At 43.6% G+C, this 12726-nt stretch overlaps 1 protein-coding gene across 1 annotated transcript in view; it reads left to right on the top strand.

Moving 5' to 3' along the window:
• Nucleotides 1-12726, top strand: part of LOC111865260 (homeotic protein proboscipedia-like) — a gene marked incomplete at its 3' end in the record, with an annotated part of 206850 nt that overhangs the window by 78953 nt on the left and 115171 nt on the right. Inside the window, exon 2 of the mRNA XM_023853156.2 lies at nt 10595-10686. The remainder of the gene's footprint in view (nt 1-10594; nt 10687-12726) is intronic.

Consider the following 12726-nt stretch of genomic DNA (forward strand, 5'->3'; position numbering starts at 1 on the left):
ACATTACAGAGCAGTCAGTATCTGGATTATATAGCGTCCATATGGGCTTATTCATGAACAATGGGAGGAAGCGATCGTGATCTCGTTCATGTACTGTCCTCCGTCTGCAGTACGCGTCTGTATGTCCGCTGAAGACTTCGTAGCCGAAGAAACGGCTCGTCCTTGGAAGCGCTTTGTGCACCTCAAAACCTATTTACGCATTAATAAAACTGTGGATGTTAGTCGGCGTCTTTAAACCCGTGAGCAGTGAAAATCACAGATATTATAATTATTCTGGTAGAAGAAGTAATTTGTATGTTAACGCTTGGAAGATCGGCATTCATTGATGGGCATACATCTTAGCAGCCATGAATTCAGTTGTATTACCAAAATAGAACTTAGTATCATGTTAAGTTATGATATTTGGTCAGGTTATTTCGCTGCTCTGTTTCGCTAGCAGAACCAGATGATACGTAGTGAATGAAGGGCAAGTAAACACATGAAAGAAGGCGCTGGTGACCTATTTGAAGTTCCTCTTTCAATAGATTATCAGGAAATGCGTTGCAAAACGACGAAACCGCAGAGTCTGTAAAATAACTTCGCTAAGTTTCAGACCGATTATCCGCGGAACACAAATACGAGTATATGAACGCTATTAATACACCGGTTTTCTCAGTGATCGATTAGACCCACATAGGTTTCCAAGGAATCCGTAGAAAACTGGTCTCTCTTTTGTCTGGGAGTCAGAAGTGAAGCGATTAAGCAGTTATCGTCAGAACCAAAAACAAAACAATTTGTCCTTTAGTTATGATGAGACTAAATTTCATTGGATTATGAACATGTAAGTAAGGAATTTTGTTCTATCTCTTGCTTTGAGTTTATTAATACACAGCTAGCCGGTCACGGTAGCCGAGCGGTCTAAATCATGCACTCTCTTCGCTCGCTTGGAAACCTGGATCGTGGGTTCGAATCCCACACAAGGTATGGATGTTTGGTGTTGTATGCGCTTATTCTGTGTTTGTGCTGTCCCGTGTTTAGGTAGAGGCTTTGCGACGAGCTGATCATCCGCCTAAGGAGTCCTTCAGAATATCTAAGATCTAGTAAACCGAAGTGAAAGGGAGAGTTTCATGGAGGTAGGCCAAGGCCCAAATTGGGGCTGTAGCGCCAAAGCAAAGGGGGGCGGGAGTACACAGCTTACAGTCAGTCTCTGCCGGTGTTTGTGCTTTTCTTTTCATAAAAATGACTTAACCTGCATTGGGGCCTGAACAATGTGCAGTGAGTGTGTACAGTGGGCGATGACAGTATTTGGGCTGACGGTCAACCCGTCGTGTCGTGTCACTGAAATGTGATTAAAACTGGTCGGATTGCGACAGTACAGTCACATAGGAAATATGGTCTGATTTAGTATGCTTATAGAATGTAACCGGCACGGAATTAAGATCCGAACTGCATAGTTGATTGAGGCACAATGCTACAAGCCGGAATGTCGCGGGATCGAATCTCGATAAGGTGGGTTTTTCAATTTACCTAATCCTTCCAGCCGTACTGTGGCCCTGGGGTCTACTCGGTCTCTAAGAGAAATGAGTACCAGGAATATTCCTGGGAGTAAAGGGTGGCCGGCGCGTAAGGCTGACGACCTCACCGCCATCTGTGAGCCGATTGTCTATAAAATGGTGAGCCTCGACCTATCACAACCCTATGGGCCTCCAAGACCTGTTACAGGGATACCATCACTTTTTTTTTACTTACTGTGAAGTAATACGTCCATTAACATGCCCAGTGGAATGCCTTGGTGTCACGGGTCTTTTCCGGCGATACAAGTCACCTGATGAAAGCCGAAATAGTTTACTTCCAGCTCAGAATTTGCTAAAATAGTTCTTAATAAGTACCACGCCATGAGGACGTATGGGAGAGCGGAGGTGTAGTTCCACCTCTCTTGATCTCGGCACTGTATGGAGGTGAATGATCATCTTCACGCGTCGGCTCGATGTGGAATAAAGAGAAATCTTGCACCTGCCGGGAATCGAACACCGGCTGACCAGCCAGCAGACCGTCGCCCGACTAAGTTATCGTACGGCTTATAGTATGCATATGCAGAAATGTCTTGAGTTGGTTTAACGACGCCATCAGTGTCGGGCACGTGTTGGCGACGGTGTAGAAGTTTTGTGGTACAGTTGAGACATTTGTTTGGAATTCTGAAATATTTTTTATGTTGGTATTTTCAGTAGACAGAATCAAGTAGCATGTCAGACGATCCAATCAGTCGGTTTAACGCGCCTTATAAACAGCCGAAAAAATCTTGCCACTCGACTGCAGCGTTTCTCATACGTCACACGCCCCTGCTCAGAAGTTGAGTTCTTTCCGTGAAACTGGCTCTGCCTCCTCATTCCGACACATCGTACGTTTTTGCACATAAATAAATATTCAAAAGTAGCAATGGGGAAACAGCATCTTCTGATTCTTGCAGGATGTTTTGACATCCGTTTCTCCAAGCCGTCTTCATATGTTAGCTCGTAAAAATATTAAAAGTTAGTCAAGCAAATATAGAAAGAAGACTAAGAAACAAAAGGAATAAAGAAAAGAGACCGCCTTGTTTCTTGTGGAAAGTTTGTTTGCTGCTGTTTCTGTTTGATGGGCACCGTAAAACAATGTGGAAGAAGAGTTTGTTTTGAATATAAGGTAGGATGCTACTTAACTGCTTTTGCTATCTTATTTGTTCTCCCACCCCGTGGAACAGCTTCCAGCACCTAAGTTAAAAACTGGAAGAAATTTAAGTACCGTTATTGCAGTATGATTAAAGGAGATTCCATTTTGATGTCATGAGAGTGGCGTGTTAATTCACAAGGAACACATTTACGAGGTGCCGTGTTCACGGTTCTTTTGCCGTTTCTTATCGCTTAGTAACAATACCGCTCACACTGATTTAGCGAATGGAGGTGTTTGTATTTTATTCAGTGGGACTAATCGATTGACTGCTAATCTAGAGGTCAGATTTTTAATGCTGAAACACTGACACTTTTTGCCATCTTTGTTCGGTTTCCGTAACTGAACTTTGGAAATGGTTACAGCAAACATTTCCCATGCTGTAACATAAATTACGTTTCTACTCAGTAGACCTGATAATATGACTTCAAGGCATGTAATATTAGGGAACTGGTCTGCTACAAATATCTATACGTGTTTCTGCAGCAGAATGCGACATTGTATGCATGGGAGCATTTGATCTTCATGAAGCCCTTTCCTTGGGGTAGAAATCGAAGATCTGGTACCATTATTATTAGAGGGAGCCATTCAAACCGGTAATTTTCCACTCATAGTACTCTGGTTTACGTGCTAGCAATCTTTTTCTCCAAGATTCGTATTAAAATTATATCCTCCCATCTCCTTCGCGGTCTTCCAAGTAACCCCTTTTGAAAGTATGGCCTTGGACAACGAGGACACAGAGCCGGAGAATTTTCACCTCGCCACCATATCCAGACTGTCTCTGGGTGGAGCGTGAAGCTTGCGACTTAGGTCCGTGTAGTACCGAGGTGGTAGAATGCATGCAGACTTCACGGCCCAATGCACCGCCGTAGCGTACTTTTCACGTGCAAAGAGGACACATCTGCCACGGGCTTGTCTTCCTCGCAGTGTGACATTAATACTCGCACTATGTCAGACCAAGCCATTGCAAAGTGGCGCGAACAAGTTAAAAGCTAATTTATTATTTCACGAGACCCCGAATGTTCAGTGCCGTACTCACAAGAGTCCCCAACTGGTCTCTGCCCTGAACCAGATGGATTCAGCCCACTTCTATCCCATTTCTTTATGATCCATTGTAATATCCTCCCACCTATGCCTATGTAAACCGTACACTACAGGATGAAAGAGTATGCATTGCCGTTCAGTATCCAGAATTTTAGTAGAATTTGTCACTGGAATTGGATGAGTGTTGGTTTTGAAAAGCAACAAGATCTGTTGTGTACAGCACTTGTATGTGTGTGCAAGTGAGTGAATGAGAGACTGAAAGAGATGTTATCATTACCAAGATTTATGAACAAGTTCTCTATTTTATATGCTATTTTCCACCCTCCGTTTCTCTTACTTCTCTGGTTATCGGTTCGTCTTTCGTCTTTTCGTTTCTGCTTCCAACTGCAATTATTCCCCCTCGACATACCTGGTCTCTCAGTCGTATACTATGGTGTATATCCTGGTAATGCCACAATACAGAGGATTATTTAGGCAACAGGCCTACAACTCTTTATCATACTGAACTTTCTTTTAAAGCATTCAAGAAGAATGTTTCAGATGAAGCGATTGTAGTTCATTGAAGAGGCAGTGTATTGGAAAGAGAACGCAAGTGAGCACCGTCCATTTGCCAAGAGTGTCGCCAATTATTATGGTGATCAGATCAAGGAGAATGGCTTGGGCGGGGCATGTAGCACACACGGGAGAGATGAGACATGAATACAACATTTTCGTTGAACACAAGAAACGAAGAGACCAATTGGGAGACTTCGGTTTAGGTAGCGGGATAGTATTTCAATGAATCCCCAAGCAACATAATACGACAGAGTGGTCTCTTCATTGGTTGCATCCTAAAACAAGAGACACCTACAAATGACATAACATGCATTGGAACCTTAGAATTAAGTTGGCATGCATATTCCTTAACCTCCCATACTAAATAGTTTTAAATATTTTTAAAACATTTTTAAGTACTTCTAATATTTCCATAATATATTCAACACTTATATCACTTAATACATTTTGATATATGGTATATATTTCATTTTTATATTATATCTTTTTTCTAATTTTGTATCTTCTGTTTTAATTTTAATACTTACCAACTTTAGGCAAATATTATGTTAGTATATAATATGACACGTTGCACTGGCATGGATCCATATCGGTAGTTCAATAACTAAACCTGAACTACAGGAAGTTTGTTGACCAGCTGAGCAAGTTTTAGTGTTTCAAGAAGGACTTTACTCCGTTGGATAAATCAGACATGACCGTTTCCTTGCTTGGTTGCCCAGCAAATTCTTTTCTTTAAATTTCGAAATACGGGAACCCATGTTGAATGGTTTTCTTTTCAGAGCAGTTCTTCGTTAAGTTTCCTATTTCTGCCCTCTCCCCCGCTACGTGCCCGTTTGCTCAGGCCATTCCTGCGCACCAAAATCTTTGTACGAGTTTCTCAGTGGAGTTCTTTCCTGCTAAAGAATTGTTTTGTGGAGTTCCCGTGTGTCTAGGCAACGGTACGTTCAACTCGTTACCAAGGTCCCGAAGGAGGAACGATGAAAGTATGAAGCTACTCATAGATACTGTACCGCGAAACCAGCGATAAGAGCGCCATGCACCGGTAGACCTTGGCACTGTATGGCCGGAGGTAAGGAAGTCCCCCAAAACGTCTTCCGACCCATTCCCTTTGATGAAATAGTTGAATCAGAATATTTTCACTTGTGAAGAGTTCTACCGTCTCCTCGTTCCACTAGAAATAACAATGGACGAGTCTCCCCCGGTCGCAGTATCGGAAACAGTTCGCAGTCTGCGGGTTGTCTTGGAATCTGAACATTCCACGTAAACAGAGGTATGTTGGAAATCATGATGCTTCTCGTTCTAACAAAAACAGCAAAACCATCCAGTAATGCTGGCTAGCGTTATGTAATGTGCTTCCTTTGTTTCACTGCTCCTTGAATCCGTAAATAGCACAAATAGCTTTTTATAAAACCTTGAAATATTCTCGATGCAAAAATATACCCCCCACCCGACCTTTCTCGTTCGGTGACCACACCTGGAAGTAAATCATAATTTTAAACGAAATGTGGAAGCTTATGCTACGTGCGAGAGAGACCTAAGTCCATTGTCTTAATGAAAGAGATGGCGAGGCTTGAGGCGGCAGAAGCATACAGCGTGCTACCACTGACAGACGCTTTTATGAAGGTCTGTTGTTACCATGAAATGAAACTAGATTGTAATCTTCGGTCTGTAGCGTGTGGGGGGGAGGGAAATGGTTTAGGGGCGGGTGGGCTCAGAAAATTTGCCTATACAGCCTACTGTTTGTAGTTTCCATTGGGTACAACATGACTAGGGCAGGCCATTCTATTCATGTTGCATGCACTGTTTGCACCAATGGAAAGTGAGCAGATGGTATGCTATTGGTTGGGTTCATGTATTATAAAAGAGAGACAAGACCATTTCATACACTTACAGTTTATGAAACTTCATGTCATGTCTGGATTTTTAATAAGCTTCTTTAACATCGTGCACATAAAACGCTGTGGTAGCCATTTCTCATATTTTGAAGTCGTTTATGGAAGTTGTGGATAAGGTTTTAGCTGCGCGTCTCCGATTGGACGCAGTTCCGTTGTATGTGATCGATGTAACAGTTTCTGTATTTTTTAACTCTTGATTTCTTTTGCCTGTGCGCAGTGCATGAAATAGTATGTCTGAGCTGACGCACGCAAGAGAATAATGCTTGTGTGTTGCAGTCAATTGAAAGTAAACATGTAAGATTGAGGCTTTCACGGCGGTGACTATGAAGAAAGCAGTCTTCTGGGACTTCGCACCGTGTATATGTGGTGTTAACCGACGTTTCGGAGGAACGTATCGCCTCCATCTTCAGGGTAGAAGGAAAAATATAAGAAATATTTCCAACACCAGTCTGCTTTTACCGGTTCTCACGGTCTCTTCGCTTGCGGATTTCTTATATTTTTCCTTCTACCCTGAAGATGTAGGCGATACGTTCCTCCGAAACGTCGGTTAACACCACATATACACGGTGCCAAATCCCAGAAGACTGCTTTCTTGAAAGTAAAATATTTCCCATTGCCGACGATAGAGAGCTCCCGTGAGGGGCTTAATTGAAACAGCTGTTATGTATCGATGTGATTGATGAACAGGGTTTAATAATTTGATTCGAGTTTTAATGATACTGAGGAATTATAAAATGAACTTTCTGCAGACACATTATATACGATAGTGAAGGCGATGTATCCCGTGTTGGAGGCGGGTCAGAATACCTCCATCGTAGCCCTGCGAGTCGTAGAAGGCGATGAAAAGGGAACCCGGTACCTAGGGGTATAACGGGGCCACCCTGTCACGGGGGACATAAATACAGAGACCTTGTTCTCCAGGTTGGGGTTTGGACGTAAGGCTGACGACCTTGCTGCGTAAAAAAAAAATTGTTGCGGAATCCAAAGAAGTGAAAACCGGATGATCTAATTCAGGCAAATGTGGCAGTACCTTCTGAGGAAGGCTGTGGCTCAAAAGGGGTTGTTTATTTTGCCTCCGTCAACGAGAAGGAGGAGGAGGAGCAGGAGGAGGAGGAGGCGGAGGCTGCGGCTGCGGCGGCGTACTGATTAAATTTTCCTCACTGGTAGACCTTACAAGGGAAACATAACAACTGAACTCTGATTTTTATAGATTCAGAATGGAATACGACGCATAATTTTTAGTGGCTTCCCTATACCACAGCTTTTGAGCCCAACATAGTCACATTTTAGTTCTCCTTTTATTTTCTCACACTGTGTAAATATTGGTATGGTATTCTAGTAGGTGATTATGTATAAAGATTAAGATTTTTTTTTTGCTTTGCACTTGTAAAATTTGTGTGCAAAAAGGGCGCAGTATAATTGCGCAGAAAGTAAAGCAACAGTATACCAGGACATATTAGTCATAGTTAAATCGTTTTCCTGCAGTTTCTTTCATTTGGTTGGCAGGATATATAACTTTCTAACGATAAAAGTGTTACAGAGCAAAAAAAAAAAGATTCCGTTTTATTTGACGTGTTAATCTTCGTTGGTGGGTTATTTGTTTGGCCACAGAGCCCGTATTTCACACAATGTACCACAACCTTGTTATCTTTTGGTCCGTGTAGATTAATTTTGTCGTCCTCATTTCAGTTATAATTTTAGTGATTTTTACTGCACTGGCAGGCATGCAGGGATCAGGGTAAGGAGCAGAAATGAATATGGAATGTCACTGAGGAGGCTTCTTAGGAAAGTGATCGTTTGGAAGGCGGACAAGGATGTGGAGTTCAGAGAACAATATGAATCACAGGGAAGCAGGCCTGTGTCGCGAGGTTGTGAAGTGGTTCAAGGTCGTAACCAACGATGAAAGTTAATTAGAGGCGTTTTAACTCCGGATTTTGTTACCAGAGAATGATTCGGAAAAAGATGGATGGACGGACGGACGGATGGGAGAGAAAAACTGCGAGCTTGCGGGTCCAATCGCCCATCTGCACTACAGCGACATGATAAGAGTTGCATGACGACGGACGAAATGGAAACTGTCTGATATTCTTCGTTCTTATTTTCATTTGTAACAGAAAATGGAACGGACTTCGTGCTAAGATCGGATTCTTACACGGGCCTAAAATTACGGGAAAGTAACACAGTATAGAGATGGTATGCATAAAGAAATTGGCTGTTGCTTTCCTAGTGACTGTTTCAGATATAACACTCGTATGTAAATCGCAGACTGTTAAGGTAATTTTGTTATAAATTCGCTTAGTGGGGGTGGAGTACAACTGGGTCCACTCGGCACGGCGGTCACTGATTGGCCTATTGTAGTCTGCCCCGGGTGATTATGATGATGGGGAATTTGGTGGAATGAAGATTGGCAGGGGAAACCGAAGTACTCGGAGAAAACCTGCCCCAGCGCCACTTTGTTCACCACAAATCCCACTCGACCAGACCCGGGATCGAACCCGGGCCGCCACGGTGGGAAGCCAGCGACTAACCCCTTGAGGTATGGCGCGGCCCTGAGACCAGTAGTTACTTACATCGAGAGTGGCCCCAAGTTTCAGCCAGCCTAAAAGTACAGTAACAGTCCCACTGTATAAAAGCGTTAAAGAAACGTGATACTGCAGCCTCGGTTCAATAAGCAAGATGTCATTCCTTGAATCCCATGCCACTGTATGAGTTTCAGTGAAACGTGGCGAGGTCTCCCTCCACACGCTGGAGCTGGCAGACATATTGAAAATCACAGCTCGGATATATTCGCGTTCAGTCTAACTGTAGTTCGAGTATCAGACACTTCCTGTTGTTTATCTACTAAGAGATAATGATCAGATGAACCAGAGTCGGCCAACTTGTTGGTCCTGTTCATATCATCTTGCACATTTAAAAAAATTAGAATGTTTATACACATATATATTCTGTAGATTGAGGGTATTTGAGAACAGGGTGTTGAGGAGAATATTTGGACCAAAAAGAGAGATGAAATCACAGGAGGTTGGAGAAAACTGCATAATGAGGAGCTTCATAACTTGTACTCTTCTTCAAGTATAATTAAAATGATCAAGTCAAGGAGGATGAGGCTGATAGGGCATGTAGCACGAATGGGAGAGACGAGGAATGCATATAGGATATTGGTGGGAAAGCCAGAAGGAAAGAGACCACAGGGAAGACCAAGGCGTAGGTGGGTGAACAATATTAGAATGGATCTTAGAGAGATAGGATGGGATGGTATGGATTGGATAAATCTGGCTCAGGATAGGGACCAGTGGAGGGCTCTTGTGAACACGGTGATGAACCTTCGGGTTCCATAAAATGCTGGGAAATTCTTGAGTATCTGCAGAATTGGCGGCTCCTCAAGAAGGGCTCAGCTCCATGAGTAAGTACTTAAAGTAAGTATATTCTGTGTAGGGTGCCATAGATTGTAGGATAATAAGCATATATTAATATCTACGCTAGCTGAGATAGCAAGTCACCCTAGTAACTGTGGTTCAGATCTCGAAAGGGATGTTTTCGTTCACCACCTTGGTCTCCTGTCCAGCGTGTACCGAGCTGTTTTTCTTCGGGTACCAGGCGGCGGAGCGTGAAGCTCACTCTCCCTCTCTGTCTGGTTCTGAGATTGAGAATATGTGGAGCTTCACCTTTGTTCCTTTATGCGTTTTCGTGGCATGTTGATTAAGCTCAGGGGTAACACAGTTTTGGAATACCGGCGATCCAGCGTAAACACGTTTATTGTTTATTGCAAATAATCAGCTGTAACTGTGTGACGTGTGCTGGATTTAGGTCTCGGAATTGAATACGAAAACATGTGTGATGACCATTATGAAGCTTTTTTTTTTCTTGGCACTACAGCCCCAGTGTGCCTAGGCCTACCTCCCTGAGAACTCCATTCACTTCGGCTTTTCTAGATCTTACACATTCGGTAGGACTCCTTGGGCGGGTGATTAGCGCGTCGCAAGGCCTCTACCTGTACACAAACACAGAAAAACGCACACACACACAAACTAAACATCCATGTCCTGAGTGGGATTCGAGCCCACGATCCCGGTTTCCAAGCGAGCGGAGACAGTACACGCCTTAGACCGCTCGGCTACCGTGACCGGCTTATGAAGCTTTAGGTTTCATAATTATGAGGAATTAACGTGTTGGTCAGAATATGTCGCTTCTGAAGAGAACCCATATTTGATCAAGGCTCTTGTTTAGATGTTATGTGAGGACCAGCTAAACAAAAATTGTATTGTACTTCTGGCCTTGCATAATGTTGTTGTCATTAAGACAAGTACGTGTCTACCAATTTAAAGCGTGAGAGCCCTCTAGCCAACCATTATTAATCACATGAGTTGTCATTAATACTTTTTGTACATACTTTACAGTTTAATGTTTTTCTTTTCCAGGTGGGTTGGAGCCTGGGGTAGTTTTCGATATATCCAAGGACCAATGTGTATGGCCGAAATGATGTTTAGTGATGGTCGCTAGTAAACATGTGGTGAGTTCTTGTATTCTTTATCATCATTCTAATAACATTACGTGTCAAGACTGCCACTTTCGTGTGATATACACTTGTCGTGTCTGCTTGAAAAGCCATTACGATAATTAAAGTACTTGAAAGTAGGCTAAGATTATTTCCATACGCGGAGAAGATTTTGTGAGTAAATAACATGGAAAAAATCGCTTTGGAAGAACAGATTGTGAAGAGCTGTAAGGGAATCTCTTGAGTTATTATGAATGTTTGCTTCTGACTTCGAAGACTACTCGTTCTTTCCATTATGATTTTGAAGGTCAGTTACAGAAGCGTAGATTACTATGAGTGTTTGCTCCTCACTCAGAATTTTAGAAATTACTCTTTCATTACCATTACATGTCAGAATAATCTGAAGCGACAATAAGGTAAAAAAAAAAGTTAAAGCTATCCCTGGCCGGTCACGGTAGCCGAGCGGTCTAAGGACCCCCATACACACACAGTTCGACCTCCAGTTCGGCCTGCACAGTTGAAGACTGAAAGGCAGAACTGACGTGTGTGGTTTGGCCGACCGGGCAATCGTTTGGACTGTTGGCCTGTTGGAAACCCGTCAGTCCGTCAGTTCTGCCTGCAGGACCGTAGCACGTGACGTGTGTGACTCAACATTATAGGCTGGAAGACCGTGATTGTGGCATGAAGCCTGCCGCTTTATCTGCGCGTGTATGGGAGGAAAGGGAGGGGGTAAACTGTGAAAGTTTTGCCTGTAAGGTCGATCGGAAGCCCAAACTGTGTGGCCTTACGCGCCTGCCGCCCTTTACCCCCTGACCCAGGAAGATTTCTAATACTCATTTCAGTATTCATATTAATGAGTTCTAAGAAGTGTAACTGAAACCTGGAAGACTGCCGGATTAAGCCTGTAGACTGATGACTGAAGCATGGGGACAACACAATGGCGTGCTATACATTACTGTAACTTATTTCAGCTTCAGCATTTGACTTGATGTTGATATTGTGACATGTTGCGCAAAGGAGAACCCCCCTCACCAGCAGTGACGCGGCGGGTGAGTCAGCGCTCCCCTCCCCCTCCTCCGCACGGTAACGTAACGGCGACGCAACAGGATTGTTACGGTAGTAACAGCGGTTACTTCCGCTAGCGTTACTAGCAACACAGCGCCAGGCAACAAGGGTGCCTGTTACGTGGCCGTTTTCCGTATTGTCCGATCGAGGCTACATAAGGAGCAGCGAAGGCTATTCACAGCCAGAGTCAGTTGTACTGTGACAGCCACCGAGTTAGTTGTAACCTGGCCATCGCCGAAGACAGTTCCGAGTTGTACTGTGACAGCCACCGAGTCAGTTGTACTGAGTCAGTCAGTTAGTCCTGGAGCTACCTACGAGTCAGTCCTCGAGCTACATTAGTTCCGAGTTAGCCAGCAACCAGTCAGTTGTATTGTGGCATTTGGAGTGTACTAATTGTGATACTGCAGATAGCAGTAATCGCAAATCTGTAATTTGGGTGATTGTTAAGTGCGAATGTGAAATAAAATTCGCTATATAAAATACGGCGTGAAGTTATTTGTCGCGATATACACCCAATACGCGACAATATTCAGTGTGAAAATTGTCGGTGTAAGAAGAAGGGGTTTGTATAGTAGATTAAATTGACTCATCTTGTAAGGTAAGATGTGGGACTAATATGAGGCGGGATAGTGCAGGCGGTATTGCGACTGGCTGCGGGCTGGAATATCGAGTGGACGGAGTTTGAGTCCCGGTGGGGGCAAGATGTTTATCTTCCATATTGGTTCCAGGCCTCACGCAGTCACCTATCCAGTGGGTACGGGGGGCTCTTTCTGCGGGGGTAAAGTGGCCGTGGCATGGAGCTAACCACTCACCTCCAGCAAGTGCAGATGTCAGAATACGTGGATGTATACATTCACTCCCCCACACGTCTTCATAGTTAAGCACAGGGACAATTAGACCTTTATGGGACCACTAATACCAATATGAATAACTAGCGATCCTCTGGGCTTGGTTTCTTTTCGATTTGAAGGTAGGAGTGGGCTATAGGGA

This window comes from Cryptotermes secundus, unplaced genomic scaffold (genome assembly GCF_002891405.2).
Source record: "Cryptotermes secundus unplaced genomic scaffold, Csec_1.0 scaffold1001, whole genome shotgun sequence".
Classification (NCBI taxonomy): Eukaryota; Metazoa; Arthropoda; class Insecta; order Blattodea; family Kalotermitidae; genus Cryptotermes; species Cryptotermes secundus.